The 11,113-nt window shown below is 40.0% G+C and overlaps 1 protein-coding gene across 1 annotated transcript in view; it reads right to left on the bottom strand.

The window, feature by feature from the left end:
• Positions 1-11,113, bottom strand: part of LOC108260822 (protein tyrosine phosphatase receptor type D) — a 416,825-nt gene that overhangs the window by 255,434 nt on the left and 150,278 nt on the right. The window contains exon 6 of the mRNA XM_053677696.1: positions 7,730-7,849. The gene's annotated coding sequence lies outside the window, so the exon portion shown is untranslated. The remainder of the gene's footprint in view (positions 1-7,729; positions 7,850-11,113) is intronic.

Genomic DNA, 11,113 nt, shown 5'->3' with positions numbered 1-11,113 from the left:
AAACATGCATTAGCATACCCGGAGTGTTTTCATGCCTGAATGAGGAAAGTGAGGGTTTAATTTGACTGTGGAATTGGGTGGGATGGCTGGGAATTGACTATTTTGCAAGTCAGTCGTATTAATACAATTAATATTTGGTGAAGCCTTCCCTGGAGAGAGTATCAGCTCTGAGCTTGTAAAGTCCAATAGAAAAAAAAAACTGGAGCGGTTGGTGGAGAATTTTGGACCTTCTTCCATGCATAACATTTCAAACTCATTTATAGTCTTACGTTTACACACATGGACTTGTTCTCCTTAATTCAGACCACTCGTTAACAATAGGATTCGAATCCTTAAGACCTTAAGACCTTAAGGTCTTTACCATTTCTACAAACGTTCCAGCGTTCATTTGGACATATGCTTGGACTCGCGGTCTTCCTAAAAGATTTTCTTTTGTTTTTCTAAACCCTTCTGCAGAAATAACCGTGTCTAATGTTTAGTCTGAAACGTTGCGACGGAGCTGACCCGTAGCGCGTGCTGCACATTTTGCCCCAGCCTACAGTATATTTCCTTCTGGTTGCTGAGCTTAAGGTTAGGGTTAGGGTCAGGTATGGCTTCAGTAGTCATAGCGTTCATTGGCTAGAGTAATAGCTATTTGAATGGAAGGTACTCACAAGGATACTAAGACACACATGTATGTATGTATGTGTGTGTGTGTGTGTGTGTGTGTGTGTGTGTGTGTGTGTGTGTGTGTATTTCTGACAGCACCTCTCCTCATCACACACCCTACATCTCTTCATCATTCCTATTCTAGTCCATGAATAGTACTCTGATTTGCTTGCCTGGACGCCGTGTAAACACACACTGAGCATGCTCAGAGGAGAAGATCCAATTGACATAATTACACAACTATATTTTTAGCTCCTAGCAAGTATGAAGTATGCTCGTTTACTCCTAACACGTCATTTGGAAATGACAAATGTGCTTAATTCAGCTGGTACTACTAATAATAATAATAATAATAATAATAATAATACGGGGCGATCGGTTCTGTTTTGTCAGGATTCACTTTTAGGTTCTCGGTCTAGATACTGACGCCTGAAGGAACTAACGCTTGGACAAGAAGGTTAGCACTGCTTTTAGAGGTCATGTGATCATTAAGCCCAGTGATGCGCTGGATAATGAGAATAAGAGCGGACCATGATCTGACCTCTGGGGAACTCCTGTTTAAGGAGGTGAGGTGATTAAACCGAATCTCTCCGGGCGCTGTGGTGGCATTGATCCGGTGACTAGCAGGTCAGAGAGGAGCTCCTGATGCTTAAGTCAGCAAAAGTGAGATAAGAATCTGGTGATTTTACAGGATCAGAAGGCAGCGGGAGGGTCGAGAAGGATAAGCGCTGAGGACGCTATTTCCCCCCTGGCTCTTCAACAACACTTCACAGGATTTGGGAATAGAACAGAAGGATGGGACTAGCCCATCCTATTATCCTAAGGTACAATCTTAGGATGGACAACAGCCTTGTTTCAGGAACTAACAGCGGTTCTCTGGTAGAACCTTGTTAGAAGAGATGTAGCTCAAATATACTTTATCCTTGTCTATGCCATTCGTATGCAGTCCATTGCTTCTATGAAATATATATTTTTTTTTAAGGTTAGCAGAGAAAAAGACAAAACTGAGACACACGCAAAGTGGAGACAAAGAAAATATGAGAGAGAGAGAGAGAGAGAGAGAGAGAGAGAGAGAGAGAGAGAGAGAGAGAGAGATGTCAGACATGGGAGTTACAATTTTTGATGAAATGCCTCTCTCTCTTTCTCAATTCAGTGAGGATTCCTGACATGTCTGTTCCAGCAGTTACATAATTGCCGAAGCATTGAAAAGACAAATACACTAAACAAATATTATCTGTAATACCAAGTGCGAGTTTTACATCAAGATGAGAGTGGGTGTGTGTGTGTGAGAGAGACCGAGATGGTGACATCACTGCCATCTGCTGTCTAAAAGTAGCATAACATGTATATATATTTTTTTAAACATGCATTCAATTATGTGCTTTTAATTCCCAGAGGTGACGTCATTCCTCTCAGTTTAGCTAAGAGGACAAATAGATTTTCTGAAACTGAAGAAATAAACACGCTGCCCAAATCAGAATTAAAAGCAACAGATTTCACCACAATCACCCTACTTATTTAGTGAGTCCTAGTCATTTATAAAGAAGTATTTGAAATAAACAACTGCATAAACTCAGCTAAATCAAAACGAGTTAAAAGCAGGGGCATTCATTTCAGGAGGATTTCACTGCAGCTAAACAGGAGCCTCGACTCGAGACAAACAGCAATTCATTCATTAATGAAACAAGTTGAAGAGAGAGAGAGAGAGAGAGAGAGAGAGAGAGAGAGAGAGAGATGCTTCTAATTTAAATTATGCTTGAGATAAATGTAAACAGGACAACCTCATGGACCTGATGCTAAATATTCAAAGGCCTACTGTGATTTTGTTTCGAAGGTTTATACTGCCATCTAGTGGACAGAACTGTAAACACACACACACACACACCTGTACTTCACTGTGAAGGCTTTGCTAACGCACAAGTCCTGAATCTGCTGTGTTTAATACAGCAAAATGCTAAACCTTACAGCACTGTGGCCTTCCCTAGATCTGTAACTCATTACATTTACACAAACACATTCGTTTTCACGTCTCTCTATCCCTGTATTTCTTCTTTTCTGCCTCCAAAAACACAGCTAATCAGCTAAAATCAGCTAATCAACAGAGTGATTTGGATTTAATTCTCAGAAACCGTGTGAGAGGGCTGTGCGTGAGGTTGATTATGACACACGGTGTTACAGATGGTCCATCATCAGCTGTGTGTAAAGTGTTTCAGAAGCTGTAGGTGCGTTTCAATTTGCTGAGATCTTTTAACAGCATAACAGCAAGGCAAACTTTTCTTCTTGCTTCTACTTGGTTTGAACTGTTGCACGCGGTGAAATAGAGTAAGTACGGCCTCTGTGGAACTCTACCTGCAACGTGTGTGCTTTAACTTAAGCCGTATTTCCTGATTAATTCCAAATTCAAAATGTAAACCCAGTCTGCTTCTCAACCGCACTTAAACCGCGTAAAACATTTCTTCTCGTCACGTCCTCTTTCCCCGAGTCTTCCACTCACCATTTCCTCATTTAAACTCTAGAACCAGCATCTTCCTGCCTCCTCCACTTATCTCGAACATACACCATAACACGCATCTGAGGCCTTCTAGCCGCAGCTGCCGCGAGTGTTATTACATAAAAATCATTTATAAGCGCGACTTTAATAACACTTAAACGCTCATTTGTGGCATTTGGCAGCTGTCCTTATTCAGAGCGACTTACAGAAGTGAAAGCATAGTACTGTTACTGAACGTAGAGACAGATGGAGGAAAGAAAGAAAGAACATAATTAAGAGAGAGACGGAACGAGAGGCAAAGAAAAAAAGAATGAAATTTAATACTTAAGAGAGAGAAAGACGGACAAATAAACAGGAAATGCGAGCGAGAGAATGGACAAAAGTGCGAAAGTATAAAAATAAATACATGATTGAGAGAAAGAGAAAGGGAGAGAGAGAGAGAGTGACAAAGACAGACAGATTGATAGATACAGCGCCCTCCAGTAATATTGGCACCCTTGGTAAATATGAGCAAAGAAGGCTGTGAAAAATTGTCTTTATTGTTTAACCTTTTGATCTTTTTGTTCACAAAAATACTCTGCGCTCATGGATATCAAACACAACACAGGATTATAAAAAAAATATCTTTGATAAATATAATTGTGAAATTATTGGCACCCTTTTAGTCAATACTGTGTGCTAACGCACTTTGCCATGATAACAGCTCTGAGTCTTCTCCTATAACGCCTGATGAGGTTGGAGAATACATGGTGAGGGATCTGAGAGCGTTCCTCCGTACAGAATCTCTCCAGATCCTTCACATTTCAAGGTCCACGCTGGTGGACTCTCCTCTTCAGTTCAGCCCACAGGTTTTCTATGGGGTTCAGGTCAGGGGACTGGGATGGCCATGGCAGGACCTTGATTTTGTGGTCAGTAAAGCATTTTTGTGTTGATTTTGATGATGTTTTGGATCATTGTCCTGCTGGAAGATCCAACCATGGCCCATTTTAATCTTTCTGGCAGAGGCAGTCAGGGTTTCATTTAATATCTGTTGATATTTGATGAGTTCACGATGCCGTGTATCCTAACAAAACAGCCCCAAAACATTAAAGAGCCACCACCATATTTAACCCTGGACATGAGGTACTTTTCCATATGGCTACCTCTCTGTGTACCAAAACCACCTCTGGTGTTTATTACCAAAAAGCTCTATTCTGGTTTCATCTGACCATAGAACCCGATCCCATTTGAAGTTCCAGTAGTGTCTGGCACACTGAAGACGCTCGAGATTGTTTTTGGATGAGAGTAGAGGCTTTTTTCTTGAAACCCTTCTAAACAACTCGTGGTGATGTAGGTGACTTCAGATTGTAGTTCTGGAGACGTTCTGACCCCAAGACGCAACTAACTTCTGCAGTTCTCCAGCTGTGATCCTTGGAGATGTTTTGCTCATTCGAACCGTCCTTTCACAGTGCGTTGAGACGATATAGACACACGTCCAATTCCAGGTCGATTCATAACATTTCCAGTTGACTGGAACTTCTTAATTATTGCCCTGATGGTGGAAACGGGCATTTTCAATGCTTGTGCTATTTTCTTATAGACACGCCCCATTGTGTGAAGCTCAACAACCTTTTGACGCACATCACAGCTATAGTCCTTGCTCTTACCCATCGTTATGAATGATTAAGGGAATTCGGCCTGTGTTTTCCCTCATATTTATACCCCTGTGAAACAGGAAGTCACGGCTGAACAATTTCCTGTTCCTAGTCACCCAGGTCAGTGGAAATATACTTCAAATATATTTTTCTCATATGAATTCATAGGGGTGCCAATAATTGTTGCACACCTATATTTAACGAAGATTTTTTATATATATATATAAACCTGTGTTGTGTTTGCAATTGTTTGATATCCATGAGAGCAGAGTATTTTCGTGTTTTTTTTTTTTTTAACAAAAGATCAAAAGGTAAAACAATAAAGACAATTTTTTTATTAGTGGAGGGCACTGTAGATAGATAGCTAGATAGATAGACAGACAGACAGACAGACAGAGAGACAGACAGATCAGAACAGAGGACGTAATGTACAGGTTCACAATGTTAAAAGCTCTTAATCTCTGTCTAACTCTTCTGTGCTGTTCTCTTTAATACTGCTCATAAAGTGTAGCATGACTTTCTCAGGGAATGACATCATCCTTTAGGACATTTTAAATAGGAAGCTGATAAAGTAGCAGCTCTTGTGTGAGTGAACTGCGAGTGTGTGTGCGTGTGTTTTCTCAGACTCGGGTGCTGGAGCGGTCTAAAGCTGTTCTGTGAGCTAAAAATGGCCGCTTCCGACGCTGTGCGTGTTCACATCACCGTCGTCTCTCGGGTGTGTGTAAAAGCAACACTTTTTTCCCCCCCTGTGAAATCTTCTGTGAAAAATTCAGAATTTTTATATCAGGGTGTAGAAATAAATTAACTATGCATGCATTATACCGTAAGCATACATACACATACATACTAATAAAAAAAAGAAGATGCCATAATAATTATTATTTATATTATTAATACTGTCCTTCTTATTATTCTTATCATTAACAACAATAATAATAATAATAATAATAAACAACAATATAAATTATTGTTATTATTATTATTATTTTTTAACCAATTTAATAATAATTTACATTATTAAAATAATATAAATTATTATTATCATTATTTAGTCAATGTAATAATAATTTATATTATTACAAATAATTTATTATTATTATTATTATTATTATTATTAATAATAATAATAATAATAATAATAATAAACGGTAATTTCTCCCTCAAATCTCCCTGAAGTTCTTGCCTGGTTTCCCAAAGAAGCTAAGCAGGGTTGAGCCTGGCCAGTACCTGGATGGGAGACCCCCTGGAGAAAACTAAGGTTACTGCTGAAAGTGGTATGAGTGAGGCCAGCAGGGGGTACTCACCCTGTGGTGTGTGGGGCCTAATGCCCCAGTATAGTGACAGGGACACTATAATGTGTTTAAAAACAAACAAACAAAAAAAAAAAACAGCACGGTCTTTCTGATGAGACGTTAAACCGAGGTCCTGGCTCTGTGGTCATTAAAAATCCCAGGACATTTAACGTCAAAGAGAGTAGGGGTATAGTTCACCGATGCTCAAGAAGGCAACACGATACGTTACAAGCCAGGGGGGTGTAAACTTTTGAACAAGATGATTGGTGTAAATTATTAGTACGTTGTCTTCTGGGAGACATGTGAATATCTTATTTATCATCTGAAGGCCAGTACTAAATAAACAAAAACAAAAAACAAAACAATTTACACTGATCAAACGTCTGTTGATGGACTCTTCGCTTGATCTGATTTAACTCAGCATTTGCGTGAAGCTGTAGAACGTCCTAATCAGAACGGATGAAGTGCTCCGGCGGCTCGGCTGAGGGTGATGGATGGAGTCCCGCCGTGGCAGAAGGTCAGAGTGTTGATGAGAATGAGCTACAGATCAGCGCCGGTGTGATCAAACAGCTCCGGACTGGAAACATGAGCACGGCGTTACAATCCTGATCCAGTAAACACTCCCTGCACGCTGGATGCAGGAATCTTTGAACTGACGTCCAGTTAGAAACATCAGCATTTATTATTTATTTATTTATTTATTTTTACATATAATACACCGAAAATTGTAGCATCCGCAATATCCATCCTCTCTCTCTCTCTCTCTCTCTCTCTCTCTCTCTCTCTCTCTCTCCATTAGAATAGATAATTAGTTTAATTATGATCAGACGTAATGAGCCCTATTCAGCCGTATTGGAGAACGGTTCAAGGTGGCGCAGAGGCGTCAATATATATATATATATATATATATATATATATATATATATATATATATATATATATATATATATATATATATATATTCCTGCTGAGAAATCAATGAGCTCATTCAGAAGCAAATGGAGCTTGAAATGGAAGAGCTGGAGAGAAGAACCGGCAATGCTATAACAAAAAAAAACAAAAAAAACAATACAAACAGCTTGATTATTGCTGCTGTTTTCTCCTAAAATGCTGTTTTAATATGTGCCTGCTACCTGCACAACACTAATCCCCATACTGCACAGAAGAGCTGGTATCAAGTGCTCAGATGGGATTTTAATGCTTGGGGTTTTTTTTTTTTTTTGTGCTTACCATTTGGCAGTTATGGGCACTACTGTAATGATTCTATTAGGAAAGTGTTACTGCACATTCCCATGTGAGAAATCCTGATACCACAAATAAACAAACACATAAACAGCAACAATAACAATAATAATAATAATAATAATAATAACCGATTCTATTTCAAATCCAGGTCTCGGTTTTATGAATCAGTCCGTGTTCTCTGCATGCACACGGATATCTCAGCGGAACCTCAGAGGATGAAGCGAGACTACGCTGCCACTCACCTTGACTTTCTACTACAAAAAGTGTTCGACCCTGGACGTAATTCCAGGCAAACTAGATAACGAATAGATAAAGCTTAATGAGTGGAACGGCAGGCATTCGGAGCAAACTGTAGAGGAAAGATCTTTATCCAAGGGAGATAATGTCCAGGGGGTGAATTACAGTGAATGTTCACTCACCCAGAGCGGAGACTCTTCGGATGGGGTCATGCTTGTGTCATGACGATGTTAGACCTTTAGACATGCACCCTTTTCACACTACATCTGCCCCCAAGAGGGTGTGAATAGTACAGAGACCACCTGAGAGAAAGAGAGAGAGAGAGAGAGAGAGAGAGAGAGAGAGATGAAGTTAATTGTCAACTCTTAATGAATACATGTTGACTTAATTAGTTCATTTAGTCCTTTATGTGTTAATGAGGTGTCAATGAAAATGGATGGAAAAAAGATTAAAGAAATAAAGACATTAATAATAATAATAATAATAATAATAATAATAATAATATTGTTGGGTACGATGGCTTAATAATTAGCACAATCGTGTCACGCCTCCAGGGTCGGGGGTTCGATTCGCGTAGCTGCCCTGTGTGTGCGGAGTTTGCATGTTTTCCCCGTGTTTCCTCCCCCAGTCCAAAGACATGCATGGTAGGCTGATTGGCATGTTCAAAAGTGTCCGTAGTGTATGAATGGATGTGTGAATGTGTGTGAGATTGCGCCCTGTGATGTATTGGCACCCCGCCTTGTGCCCGATGCTCCCTGGGATAAGCTCCAGGTTCCCCACGACCCAGTAAGGATAAGTGGTACAGAAAATGGATGAATGGATTATTATTATTATTAGTAGTAGTAGTAGTAGTAGTAGTAGTAATAGTAATAGTAGTAGTAGTAGTAAACTACAATAATTCTATTTCATGTATCTTAATGATGCACGTTACTAAACAACAATGTTAACAGCATGTAGCATAAAATGTGAACGTGCACTGTTTAAAAAAAAAAAAAAAAAAGAAAAAACATGAATATGGAAGTGTCATTATCAGTGCTGCCATAAAATGTAGAACATGTAGAACTGGGCACAGGAAACGTAATCGGTGACTGCCAAATTCGACACCAATCCAATCCAACTTGCAGTTTCCACCTCAACCCAGTTCAGGATAATCCAACACGGAACGTAGAGATTGCTTTTGTTTTCACCGAAAGTGATTAAGGAGCTGAAGTTGGTGGAAAGTGTCGGCATGCTGGAATCAGTGCTGCTTTAATAACTGAAACAGCTCGGTTTTCAGGGATCATATGTATGCATTTCATCACTACTCATCAGTATATCAATACAATACAATAATCTGGAGTTACACTAGTGACGGATATTTTGATATAGTCTGAGAAGCATCGTCGGATCACACTGACAGGCTCTCTTAAAGCTCTCGGCTGTTGTCGTGATTGTTGTCGTGGACTGCGTCTCGAACTGAAAACTCCGACCAAACAGATTGAAGTTTAGGTTGTTTTTTTTGTTGTTGTTTTTTTTTTTAGAGATGGTAACGTTAACGTGCCACAATATACCACACAAGTAGGCATGAGAATACTTGATCTGGCCAATTATGACAGAATTTAGGAACATAGTGTGAGCCATGACACGTTCATTTACCTTCTGATAAACTACATGTAATATCTTCGGTTCATTTTACAGACTGTATGCAAAAAACAAAACAAAACAAAAAAAAACAACAACCGTTAGCCTGTTCCACCTTGTAAACAAATACAATAAACCTCAATGTTCAGTCTTTGAAGTCTGCTCCTCTTCAATATATTTAAAGCTACACTATTAGACATTTTCCACCGTCAAGGTTCCGGGTTGGATCCAGTTCTCGGACCGCTCTGTGTATATTGTGTATATATCTGAATAATCTCATATAGGATGTGACTGGGTGAGGTCATTTACCCGTCAGATGCGACGCGCTTTAGTTTAATGGTGTATTTACTAATCTAGAAAAAGCCAGAAGATTGGTACTGTCCGGTAGGTCTGAGGATATTTTGAACGACGGGTCAGGATAGCAATCAAACAGCGCATATTAACCTCGACGTGGCGTGTCTTCATGTGACTCCCAGTAACATTTCAAAGCATTAGAACACAAAATCCATCTTCAATATATCGGATATGAATTGGGAAATAACGGAATGAAATAAAAAGACGAGATTGTGAGTATGTCATGTCGTTTAAGCAATATCATCGGGTTAGCGTCATCGACTGTGCGCTCGGACTTCGGACCCGTGCTCTACTTTCCGTCGGCTCTTCTCTATTTCGCATCCTTGCGGTTATATTAAATGTGAAATGATCTCATTGTAGATCGATATCCTCAATCTGAGGTGCTTGATAAAGTTGTAGGACGAGTCGTTCGTCCCACTGTACCACTTCCTGTTTGCGTTTCACTCTGCCTGCTAGACCGATCTGTTTACCTTCAAAGCTCTGAGCAAACTTACAGCACCGTGGTCCACCATGACCTCATATATACTGTTAGCACACATGTAACACAATATTCTGAGCTAGAATACGTAGCGTTAGTAAATATGTACGCTCTAAGTGAGAGGTCCCCTTTTCGGTCTCCTTTCTTCCTCATGTCCTCTCAGGGAGTTTTATCCTCGCCATTTATTAGGCATCTAAAAGCATTCCAATTTCTATAAAGCTGCTTTATGGCAATTGCTTTTGTTAAATCCACCATACAAACGAAATTGAATCGAGTCGAACTAAACACACACACACGCACACACAACAATGCTAGTGTTCTAATAAGACATTCACGCAATAAAAGCTGATTAATCCGCCATTTAAAACTCCGTAATGTCGGTACCGTGGTGATGGTGTTATTTAAGAGCCAAGTTATAAAACAAAGTATAACAGCAGTTCTGAATAAATGTCAAGTTTCGGAGCACTTTCAAACGCCTATATTCAGGTCATTCGGGTCTACATTTAAAAGCTCTCTGATTGCATTTTTTTCTTTATGGAAATGATATAATTTATCCATCAAATGTGAGACGTGCTTGCCCACGGAGCGTGTTTCAGCCAGACGCGCTGCACTGTTCTGACAGAGGGGTCGTGGCCAGCTGTAACTTTTTACTAAATATCAAACGCCGAGGCTGGACCACGGCTCGAGGAGATTCTTAGATTAACGACTACTGAGTTGACGCAGGACGGTCATTTTATTAGGAACACCTGAGAAGCATATAGAAGCAGCGCCAGGCGTGAAATCATTAACGTACAGTGGGCATGGCTTCTGGACAGTTAATGATTGGGAAAAAGGGGTGTGGGGGAAAAAAAAAAAAAACCATCAACGGGTTTTTATTCAATCGTCGACTCTGCAGTGTCTGTAAGTCTGTGCCCACTCTACTGTTGCCTCAGACGACTCTACACTTGGCTGACGGGAGCAGAACCCGATCTGGTCTTCGGCCCGTTTTGTGCATTGGGAGATGCTTTTCTGCTCAGTACGGATGTACAGAGTGGTTATTTGTAGAGGTCGACCGAATGATCAGCACCAATAACCTGGAACTGGTTATCTAATAATAACTAATCTACACCGAGAG

Source organism: Ictalurus punctatus, chromosome 29, assembly GCF_001660625.3.
Source record: "Ictalurus punctatus breed USDA103 chromosome 29, Coco_2.0, whole genome shotgun sequence".
NCBI classification, from domain to species: domain Eukaryota; kingdom Metazoa; phylum Chordata; class Actinopteri; order Siluriformes; family Ictaluridae; genus Ictalurus; species Ictalurus punctatus.
This window is presented reverse-complemented; position numbering and strand designations above follow the sequence as displayed.